Below are 10,814 nucleotides of genomic sequence, written 5' to 3'. Positions count from 1 at the left end.
ATACACCCCAGGGAGCCACACTGCGGGGGCAGAGCAGGGATCTGGTTGGAGTGTGGGATCTGGTTGGAGTGTGGGATCTGGTTGGAGTGTGGGATCTGGTTGGAGCTTCTTTTGGTTTTCGTTTTTTGGATTTGGGGGGGATGGTTTGCTTTTCTTGTTGCCTGTCACTGTGGGTTGTCTTAATGGCTGTGTTTTTAATTTGGAATATTGTTGCTTAGAGAAATTTGCATAGGAATCATCCTGCTCTCTAATCGCTTGCTCCTTCCTGTTTGTATCATTGCTACTACTATTTTGCAATTGGAGTTGTTTTGTCAAAGGCCTGGTAACTAGGATAAGATCTCCTACGTGCAGTGCAAGCTTTCATGTTGCTACATCGTAAAAATTCTACTCGGAAAGATCTGAATTGATGAAGGGGAAAGGTCTCACTCCCCTCCCAGAGAGTAAAAGAAAAATGTGATGAAATAAATCTTTTTAACACTCTGAATCCTCCTCCTGGAGACCCCTGGGAACAAATGGGGAAATTCAGACCACCCCCAAACCCTGTGCAGGTGGGGAAGCAGCTGGGGGCCGGGGGGGGGGCAGTGCCCCACCTCAATATAAAGGGAAACAAGTAGTACTTTCAAATTCAAGCCTCTGGAGGTTGGGGGGTGTGGGAGGTGGGCGGAGGAGGGGCCTGCTGCCATCCTGGGAACAAGCTGTGGGGCCTGCTATCTCCACCCGCCTATCTGCCCCCACCTTTCCTCCAGCCTCCTAAGAGTTGCCAAGGTCATGTTATCTCTGTTATGCCTCTTAAAAATGGAAGCGTTATTTTCCAGAGGAAAACAAGCCCGTTCCTGAAAGTTATGAAATGTGTTCATAAATTTGCCAATCTAAAGAATGCTAATTGCTTGCATTTTTTTGGTTGTCACTAAAAATTAAGGTTTCTAAGAACTGAGAATTCTACTTCAGTCAAAAGGAAACGATATGGTTTTGGTCATTGAAAGTAGGTTGCCCTAAAATTGATTATTTCTGAAAGAGTTAAGAAGAAATAAACTGGCCCTGGCCTGCTCTGCTCAGTGGTGAGAGCATTGGCCCACCGATTCCTGGTCAAGGGCAGGCACCTCAGTTGCAGGTTCAATCCCCTGCTTGCATGGTTAGGGTGCATGCGGGAGGCAACCAGTTGATGTGTCTCTCTTACACCGATGTTTCTCTCTCTCTCTCTCTCACACACACACACACACTTTTTTTGCTCCCGTCCATTCTCTCTCTGAAGATCAATGAAAAAAATATCATCGGGTGAGGATTAAAAAAATAAATAAACGGAAAGGGACTAGGAAAGTTGCAGCAGGTTCGAGTAAGTTGCAGAGGGTCTGTGCAAGTTAAAGAAGAATCATGTAGAGGGAAGAATACCCAGGAAGGAAAATGGAAATGGGGGAAAAGAAGAAAGAAAAAGAAAGGCACATAGAGAGCCAAGTGGAGGGTAATTTTCATGACAAATGAAAAGGCCAGGAAGCTCCCTTTGATGTTCTGAAATCAATGGTAATTTCCCCAAAGGAACACCAGGTACAATTGACAGTAGGGAACAAATTAATTGATTATTTTAGTCTGATATACTTTCATTTGTAATTCTGGATGTTATCTTAAAATGTTATTACAAAATAAGCAAATTCTTTTGTCAGTTGCATTAGAGACAGTCATTGCCTTGCTCTGATGCATTTGCAAAAATGTTACATCTTCTTACTTATTCTGAAATATGAATTCCTGAGAACAAATTTTCAGATAATACCTTTAAAAATAGATAAAAATGTATAAACTCTAAGGAGTAACTGGATTCAAAGAAATACTGGCAAATAATCAGAATAAGTAAGAATGGATTATGGGACTGAATGAACTGAGGATGATTATTATTCTTATGATGTTCAAAATAATGCTGAATTAAAAAAACTTGTTTCCTTAGAGCAATTTGGTAAATTATACCTTGATAAGCAATATTAAAGCATTTATATTTTTCTCCCTGCTTGATCCCTCCAGAATTTGGAAACTCTTAATGAGTAAGTATTATTACTTTGATGGCAATATGTTTATTTGCATGAATCCAAATAGGAAACTGATTGTTTCATAACAGGACACACAAATCCAGTTTCTAATTGTTGTTTTATTAGCCAAAGCTTTGACTGGAATGTCATGTCTGAGAAAGACATGCCTAGACCCTGGATGTCAGCAAAAGCTTTAAGGAAAGAAGATTGACTTTGAAGCCCATAAAAACCTCTTGGAAAAATGGCCTGATACCTTACTTATTCATTTGGTTCGTGGCAGTCTTTCTATGAACGTAAGGGACGAAGGTTCTTTCCCCGGAGATGGCAAGGGAAGAACCTCAAGACATCTTGGGGACCTCGAGAACTTGAGGAATTTACCCAAAACTATAGGTATTTCAGGCAAATCCTGATGGCAACTGTGAGGCTTGGCTTCTTTGCCCTGAGAAGAAACTTTCTTGTGAAATTCCAGCAAAGCAAACTTAAAAAGCCTATATTGTCCATTGCTATTCCTAATGTGTTTATGCAAATAATCAGGTCACGCTGAAACCGGACTTAATACAGTAAATGAATTAGTCTCGATTTGGCTCTTTGATAAATACGAGGGTGATTTTTAGGAGGAAAATTGTGTTTTAATAGAATCTGTAACACACAGTTATGAATATTAGACTCTAGTTCAGTTAATTGTCCGTAAATTTTTATTTTTCACCTGTGAACCAGACTGGATCCTGAATTTTCCAGTTTTCTGAAATATTTGGTTACAACCCCCTAACTTCCATGGAAATGAAAGAAAAATTGACAGAGGGCATTGTAACCCACCCCACCATGCTTTTGACACGGTTTCTGTAAATGCTGAGTCTGACTAATATGGGGCTTGTAGATAAACAGCATGTTTGTGCAAGAATCTTATGAACTAACTTCAGAAGATACAGACGCCCACCTTCAGTCACCCCAGTTCTGGGAGATTTGCTGACCTTCTAATGAAGAACCAGACGACAAAGGGCCAGGATGATGCACATGAGACCATCCCTTGACTGGTTTCGAGGTCCTGATGGGAATGGGCTGTGCTGGTCTGGCACAGAGAGGACTTTTCAACCCCCTCCCCTTGATCTCTTTGTCCTGCTTTGCCTCTCCCTCCTTACAGAAACCTCTGCCTGCCCTGAGATGGTGAGATGGGCTTTGGGACAAGAGTCCCCCATCTCCTCAGGGGACCGGCACTTGAATTAAACCTCTTTCCTTTTTCACTAGCATCTGCCTAACGAGTTTGGTTTTTGTGGCAGCAGGCAGCAGAACTTGGGTTCCAGTAACAGTATGACTATGAGAAAATGGGCACTTTCATAGTGGATTGGTGAGGATCTCAATTGGTACCACTTTTTAAGAGGGGTAATTTAGCAGTATGTACAAAAGTTTTTTTAAAAATTGATTTTAGCCGTAGCCGGTTTGGCTCAGTGGATAGAGCATTGGCCTGTGGACCAAAGGGTCCCAGGTTCGATTCTGGTCAAGGGCATGTACCTTGGTTGCAGGCTCCTCCCCAGCCCAGGTCCTGGTCAGGAGCTCATGCAGGAGGTAACCAATCGATGTTTTTCTCTCACACCGATGATTCTCTCTGTCTTTCCCTCTCTCTTCCAATCTCTTTAAAAATCAATGGAAAAATACCCTCAGGTGAGGATTAACAACAACAACAAAAAAATGATTTTAGATAGAGAAAGAGAGAGTGAGAAAGGGAAACTGCCGGCATTTCCTTCAATAGGAGGTTATGTATAAATACATTTTATATTCTGTGCAGTGGAATTCTTGCATCAATTAGAATGAAACAGAACTCTACGTACTGATCTGGAACAGTAGCCATAATGTCTTGGCAAGAAGAAAGAAGGCAAGTAGCACAAACTATGTATAGCTGGATAACCCTGTTTTTGTAAAAACAATTGCATGTATGAGTTACAGGTATCCTATGTAATAAAAGGGGCTAATATGCAAATGGTTGTGATGCCCTCACACCATAACGACTGATCAGCAGGAGGCTGCATGCGCAGCAGGCGTGGGTGGGCGAGGCCAGGGAACGTGATGCTGTTATTGTTTATTTATTAATAAATTTATATATTATTTTCATATACATTTTACTAATCTTCTTTCATCTCTGACACTTCTATTATAGAGAAAGGGCAAATAGCAATATTAAAATATTTCCTCTAATTAATTCTCCATTAATGTGCACGAATTTTGTGCACCAGGCCACTAGTATATAATAATGTCTCACAATCACACATGCCAGCGCCATGGAGTTATTGTTATGCCTATTCTATAGATGAAGAAAATGAGGCCCAGAGTGGTTAAGTAACTTGCCCCAGGTGGCACAGCTGGTCAGTTGCAGAGCAGCCTGACTCCACAGCTGGAACACTTGACCTTATTTTGGGTTCACAGGCCAAAAAACACTTCTGTTAACAGTGAGTGCCTCTCAAAACAACACTGGAGAGGCCAAAAAGTCACTTTTTAATACATACTTTTAGTGAAGAGATATTAATCAACCTGCAGTGGTAAAAAGGACTTATCGAAAGGCCCAGGTTCCTGCAAACCCCCTCCTCAGAGGCCCCGCTCTAACAGTCTTAGTTCACGTGGTGGTTATGTTCAGAGCAATAAATAACCGGCTTCTACCGCTTCCTGATTTATTAACCTTGGACATGCTCTATCAACTTCTGTAAGCGCTGGGGAAAAAACAGACTAGCTTTTGTGTTTCTTTTCCTGTTGTGCTATTTGCTGCTCGGACTCTAGGCTGGTCCCTGGGCTGGGCACTGGACCGTTGTGTTGCTAGGACTAGGCCCCCTGAGGCTCAGGTTAAAGAGACTCGCCCCAGGTCCCTGCGAGTCGGATGGAAGGGGCACTGGACCCTTGGTCTGCGTGTCTCAGGGACCAGCTATTTCTGTGACGCCCTGTGGCCCCCCTCCCTCACTCAGCGTGGCCGGGCGGGGTGGCCCTGGCCCAGAGCCCGCAGGAGGCTGTTTGCGGAGCTGCGGGTGCAGCCTCGTGGTGTTTGGCCAGCCAAGGGTTTTGTTCTCTACCTCCGATGGGCCCAGACTTTGACCCTCTGGGCCTCTGCCTTCCAGATCGCTGCCCCCACGTACCCTCACCTCCAGGGGAAGGGCTGAGCCACCACCTGAGGCTGATGGCGAGTCGGGTGCCTGGTACCCAAGACCCTGGGGAGGAAAGCCCCGCCCTCTGGGTTTCCTGACCCTGGAGTCACCTGGTGGGAGAAGCTTGAAAACAATTTCCCCAAACTGGGCAATGCCCCAAACCAGTTAAATCAGAAACTTCGGGGGAGGCCATGGATCTAGATGGAAGGAGCCCAGAGAGGACAGTGACTTGCTGGTGGTTGCATAGCAACCCAGGGCTGAGTACTTGGGAGTCGGGCCTGAAGGCCTGCTGAGCGTGGCGGGCGTGGCTGAGTGCGGGCAATGAGGAAATGCAGGGCTGTGGGGACAGAGGCGGAGGGAATGGCACGTGAAGCGGGTGGCAGAGCTGTGGCCCTGGCCTGTGGGTTGTGGGGACGACCTTCCTAGCAGCACCTGGCACCACATAGACGGGGGGTTGGGGGGTGGGCAGGGGTCTGTGCTCCCAGTGACATGCAGGGTCCTTGGGCCGGCGTGGCTCAGTGGTTGAGCATCGACCTATGAACCAGGAGGTCACCGTTCGGTTCTTGCTCAGGGCACATGCCCAGGTGGTGGGCTCCATCCCCAGTGTGGGGCGTGCAGGAGGCAGCCGGTCCATGATGCTCTCTCAACATTGATGTGTCTCTCTCTCTCCCTCTCCCTTCCTCTCTGAAATCAATACAAACATATTTGATTTAAAGACAAAGAGATGCAGGGTCCTTGGCACAGACAGCGAGCGCCTCCTTAAATTTTGCTCCCTCGGTGCCTCTGGGACCCAGGCTGCACCAGACACACTCACTGCTGGGACAGGAGCCCGGAGACCAGGGGAAGGCAGGCTGGGAGGGCGCGGCCGCCCCTTCCCTTCCGTGTGACTGGCCTCCCTCGGGGCTGCGGCAGGGCGGGGTGTGCACCGAGGGAAGTGAGTCTGCCGTGTGCTGGGCTGGCGTGGAAACACAGACAGCCTCTCTGAGTCAGGGGCCGTGCCTGCCCGCCGCCCTTTCCTCCACGGGAGCTCCGGCTCCGGTTTTGGTTCTGCTATGAGTGGGCATAACCTCAGCGGCATCCCGCTCTCTCCTGTCAGCTGTTTTCTGAAGATGCAGCCCTCAGAGTGGCCTGCCTCGGGGCTGGCCACAGCGTCCGGGAGCAGCCCCACCGCGGGCCTCCACTGGGTTGCAGGCTCTATTTATATACGTCACGTACACAGAGACTTATAGGTTTTGTTCTGTTTTGATTGGGCTATTGCACATAGCAGGACAGCCACACTGGAAATAATTGTAAAATGGAAAGAGACACCCGCCACCTACCAGCTGGCTTTGCTTTCTAATAGCATCGCTTCGCTGCTTGTGAGACGAAGCCAGGGGTGGGCCGCACAACCCCTGCAATGAGGTAGGAACGGGTTACAGACAGGGGCACTGGGGCACTGAACGGTTAGGTCACCTCCTCAAGGTCACACAGCTGATGGGGCCGATCGCAGGGCTGGCTGTGGAGCTGTGGGCTTGTACACCCACATCTGGCCATGGAGATCACCTTCTTCCAGATGTGGCCCAAATGAAGGCAAGTTTTCCTGTTGTTCTAATGGAAGGATCGGAGGCCAAACCCATTCAACAGAGAGGACCACCAAAGACCAGAGGCGTTCCAAAGCTCAGTGATTGGCCCTGGCTGGTTAGAGCATCGGCCGGTGGACTGAAAGAGGGGTCACGGGTTCGATTCCGGTCAAGGTCCCGTACCTTGGTTGCTGGCTCCATCCCTGGCCCTGGGCAGGGACCGGGCAGAAGGCAACCAATTGGTGTGTCTCTCTCACATCAATGTTTCTCTCTCTGTGTCTCTCCTTCCATTCTCTCTGAGAATCAGTGGAAAAAATATCCTGGGGTGAGGATTAACAACAACAACAAAACCACAAAGCTCAGTGGTTGGAATCCCCTCTGCATTTGGACTCGGCAAACACTTCCTGAGTCCTTGCCGTGCGAGGCCACCACTGGGAGCCCGTCTGCATTTCCTCCCGGAACCTCACTGCGTCAGGGAGCGATACGCTATCACCCCCACGTGCAGATAAGCAAACCCAGGCAAAGCGAGATCACTGCCTGGCCAGTGGGGCTGGGATCCCCACGCCCAGCCACAGCTCTGCTGCCTGCCCTGGGGGCAGTTTGTGTTTTCAAACACAAGGTCCTGGCAGCCAGCAGTTGGTTCTGGGAACCGACACATGAGTTAGTACAAACTGGCCCATATGAACGGAAATAACTGTAGAGCCCATTTAGTCCTCCCCGGGAACGTGGCAGGTGTCTTCCCTGCCACACTCTGCCTGAGCACTTCCTTGCTTTCTCCTAGAAACGGGGAGCTCACTCCCTGAAGTCGTGAGCAGCACTGGCTCTCAAAGGGGGCTTGGACGCTGAGCCTGAGGTCCTCCTGGAGGATGCGATGTCAGAGATGGGGGCCCTTCATGCCCCCCCCCCACTTTTCTCATGCCCAGAGGAGGAAGGGGTCTGTACTGAGGGGGGGTGGGGTGAGCAAAGGGAGGCCTGGATCAGGCTGCCTGGGTATGGCCTCAGACGTGTTACCTAACATTCCCCCACTTTTTTGTTCTTGTTGTTCATCCTCACCTGATGATATTTTCCCACTGATGTTTAGAGAGAGTGGAAAGAAAGAGAGAGACAAAGAGGGAAACATCGATGTGAGAGAGACACATGGATTGGTTGCCTCCCCTTTGCGCCCCGACTGGGGCTGGGGAGCGAGCATGCAACCGAGGTACGTGCCCTTGACTAGAATCGAACCGGGACCCTTCAGTCTGTGGGCCAACGCTCTAACCACTGAACAAAACTGGCTAGGGCACATTCCCCCACTTTTATCAGTAAAAGCCGCATTAAAGAGTGGCTCCTGCCTCACGGGGTGTAATGAGGATCGAGGTCCTGGATGAGGGAACCTAGAGGCCAAGCTCCCAGCCCCCCAGGTGCTCCTCAGATTCCTGCTCTGGCAGGGCACCTCCTGGCCCCAGCCCCATGCCTCCCTGGGCCTCTGGAAGGCAAGAGGGCAAAGCATGTCTTTCTGTCTTTCTCTCTATTCCTCCCTCCTTTCCTTCCTTCCTTCCTTCCTTCCTTCCTTCCTTCCTTCCTTCCTTCCTTCTTTCCTTCCTTCCCTCCTTCCTTCCTTCCCTCCTTCCTTTTTCTTCACCAGAGGATATTTTCCCATTGATTTGCAGAGAGAGTGGAAGGGAGGGGGAGAGACAGAGAGAGAAACATCAACATAAGAGAGCTACATAGATCGGCTACCTCCCGCACGCACTGGGACCAGGGCCAGGGATCAAGCCTGCAACCGAGGTACATGCCCTTGACCGGAATCAAACCTGGGACCCTTCAGTCCGTGGCCCACGCTCTATCCACTGAGCCAAATCGGCCAGGGCAATGTGTTTCTTAATTTAACAGATGTCCTGCGCCACAGAGAGGTTAAGCAACCTTCCCAAGTGTGCCCAGCAAGTGAGGGCCTGAGCCCAGGGCTCCAGCCACAGCCCCCTGCTCACGTGGCAGGGCCTGGTGATTGCATCACATGCCAGGAGCTGAGGGCAGATGGAGTGGGCGGGGGGTGGAGTGTGGGCGTCAGGACTGGGGTCACTGGGGCACTGGGACTCCCCTGGTGTCCTTATCAGGGTGGGTGGCATCTCGGGGGCCCGGGGGAAACTCCGGGGCATCAGGAGGCAGGCAGCCTTCCTGTCGGTCCTTTTGCTCTCAGACACTGTCTGTCCTGGTGCCCCCTCACCCGTGCCAGCCTGTGGGGGTGGGGGACGCAGCTTCTTGCTGAGCAGAGCAGGCATGCGTGCCCACGGGCAGAGCAGAGGTAGCATCAGCAGCTGGAAGTTTGCCAGGAGGAAGAGGGGCGAGGGGGGATGTGAACGGAGGTGCCGGGGCTGGCCAGGCAGGGCTGGGGCCAGTGGTCCAGGCGGAGGCTGGGAGAGTGTGGCAAGCATCTCCGTGGGCACCTCTGGGGGGTGGGGGGCAGGCCCTGCCTGGACCACTCCCCTGGGGACCCTCTGGGGACCTGGAGCAGCTGCCCTGTCCCTGCCCCCACCCTGTGCCTGTGCCTGCTGTGTGCCCTGCAGGACCTGGATGTTCTGAGAACAGACGCTGTGTCCTACCCCCACGCCCCGCTCCTCTGAACCCTGTGCCTCCTGCCTGCAGCCCGCTGTGGGCTGTTGCCTTGTTTTTATTGCAGGCAGGTGAGTCTGGGCCCAGACTCCAGGTGGGGCCGGAGCTCAGGGAGCAGGCAGGAGGGAACTTGCAGAGCTGGTATTTACATATGGGGAGTGGCACCCCCCAACTGCCCTGGGGGTGCTTCTGAGGCTCAGAAACATTCGATGACACCTCCCCACCTGCTGCTCATCCTGGGGCCATTGATAGGCTCACAGCCCATGTGTCCATGAGTAGAGGTGCCAACGTCAAAAGCCCATGGAGGGTCCAGCTGGCGTGGCTCAGTGGTTGAGCATCGACCTCTGAACCAGGGGGTCATGGTTCAATTCCTGGTCAGGGCACATGCCTGGGTTGCGGGCTCGATCCCCAGTGGGGGGCATGCAGGAGGCAGCTGATCATGATTCTCTCTCATCATTGATGTTTCTCTCTCCCTCTCCCTTCCTTCCTGAAACCAATAAGTGTAGATTAAAAAAGAACAGCCCACGGAGGGCTGAGGTGATGGTGGGGTGCACAGCACCCAAGGGGCCAGGTGAGTCCTGCCTGGAAACCCAGGAGTGAGCCTGGGAGGCGGCAACCACGGCAGCGGGGCAGCCGGAAATGGTGCAAGATGGACAGGCGGGGCCTCCTGGTAGCCACCTGCCCGGACAAGCTCACACGGGAACAGTGAACCTGGGAGGAGCTGGAAGGGGAGGAGGCGGCTTCTGCTTAGACACAAAGGTAAGAAGCTGCTGGCCCTTTTGACCCTGACCTTCAGTTCCATGACCTGAAGGTGCGTCTGAGGCCTGGCCCTGAACCTGCTCAGGGTTCTGGGCTGATCTGGGGGCCCTGGCTCTCCTATCCCCTGAGTGTGAGCTGGGTGTGCTCACCTGGTGTCATTCTGGCCCAGGGTAGCTGGCAGGGTGGGGGGTGCACTGCCAGTTCCCAGACCAGGGGTGGGGGGGACTGCAGGCGGTTGAGGGCCAGGGCGAGCTGTGCACCCTGACATGGATGCGGAGGCAGAGCCTGTGCCTGCTCTCGCCCCGGTGCCCAGAGCCTGCCTTCTGCTGGGACCCAGGGTGAACCGGTTTGGGAGCAGGTTGGCCGGGGTTGTTTAACTTGTGACCAGGAGCAGGAAGGCGGCCTCTGCTGGTGAACTGGGTGGAAGGGGCCGGGGCCAGGCCTGGGTGGTGCCTGTCCGCCTGGCCAGCCCGGGGTCCTCCAGCCTCTCCACAGCCCCGTCCCCCTTAGCACAGCCCTTCCCGCCTTGGCTGCGAGAGGCCGGAGGGGGAAGGCAAATTGCTTTCCGACTGGCCAGGTCCCTGCAATGAGACTCCGAGGACGCACCAGGATGGGGAGCCCCCTGGAGGCGAAGGCCCGTGCGGCTGCAGGACCCTGGGCCAGGCCTTGCCTTTCTGGGCGGCTTCCTCATCTACCACGAGAGAGGTGGGCAGGGGCAGTGTCTGAACACAGAGACAGAGCAGTGTCCCCCCGCCCCCCCCCCGCCC

The sequence above is a fragment of the Myotis brandtii genome, unplaced genomic scaffold (assembly GCF_000412655.1).
Source record: "Myotis brandtii unplaced genomic scaffold, ASM41265v1 scaffold411, whole genome shotgun sequence".
In the NCBI taxonomy this organism is placed as follows: Eukaryota; Metazoa; Chordata; class Mammalia; order Chiroptera; family Vespertilionidae; genus Myotis; species Myotis brandtii.
Note: the sequence above shows the minus strand (reverse complement) of the source record.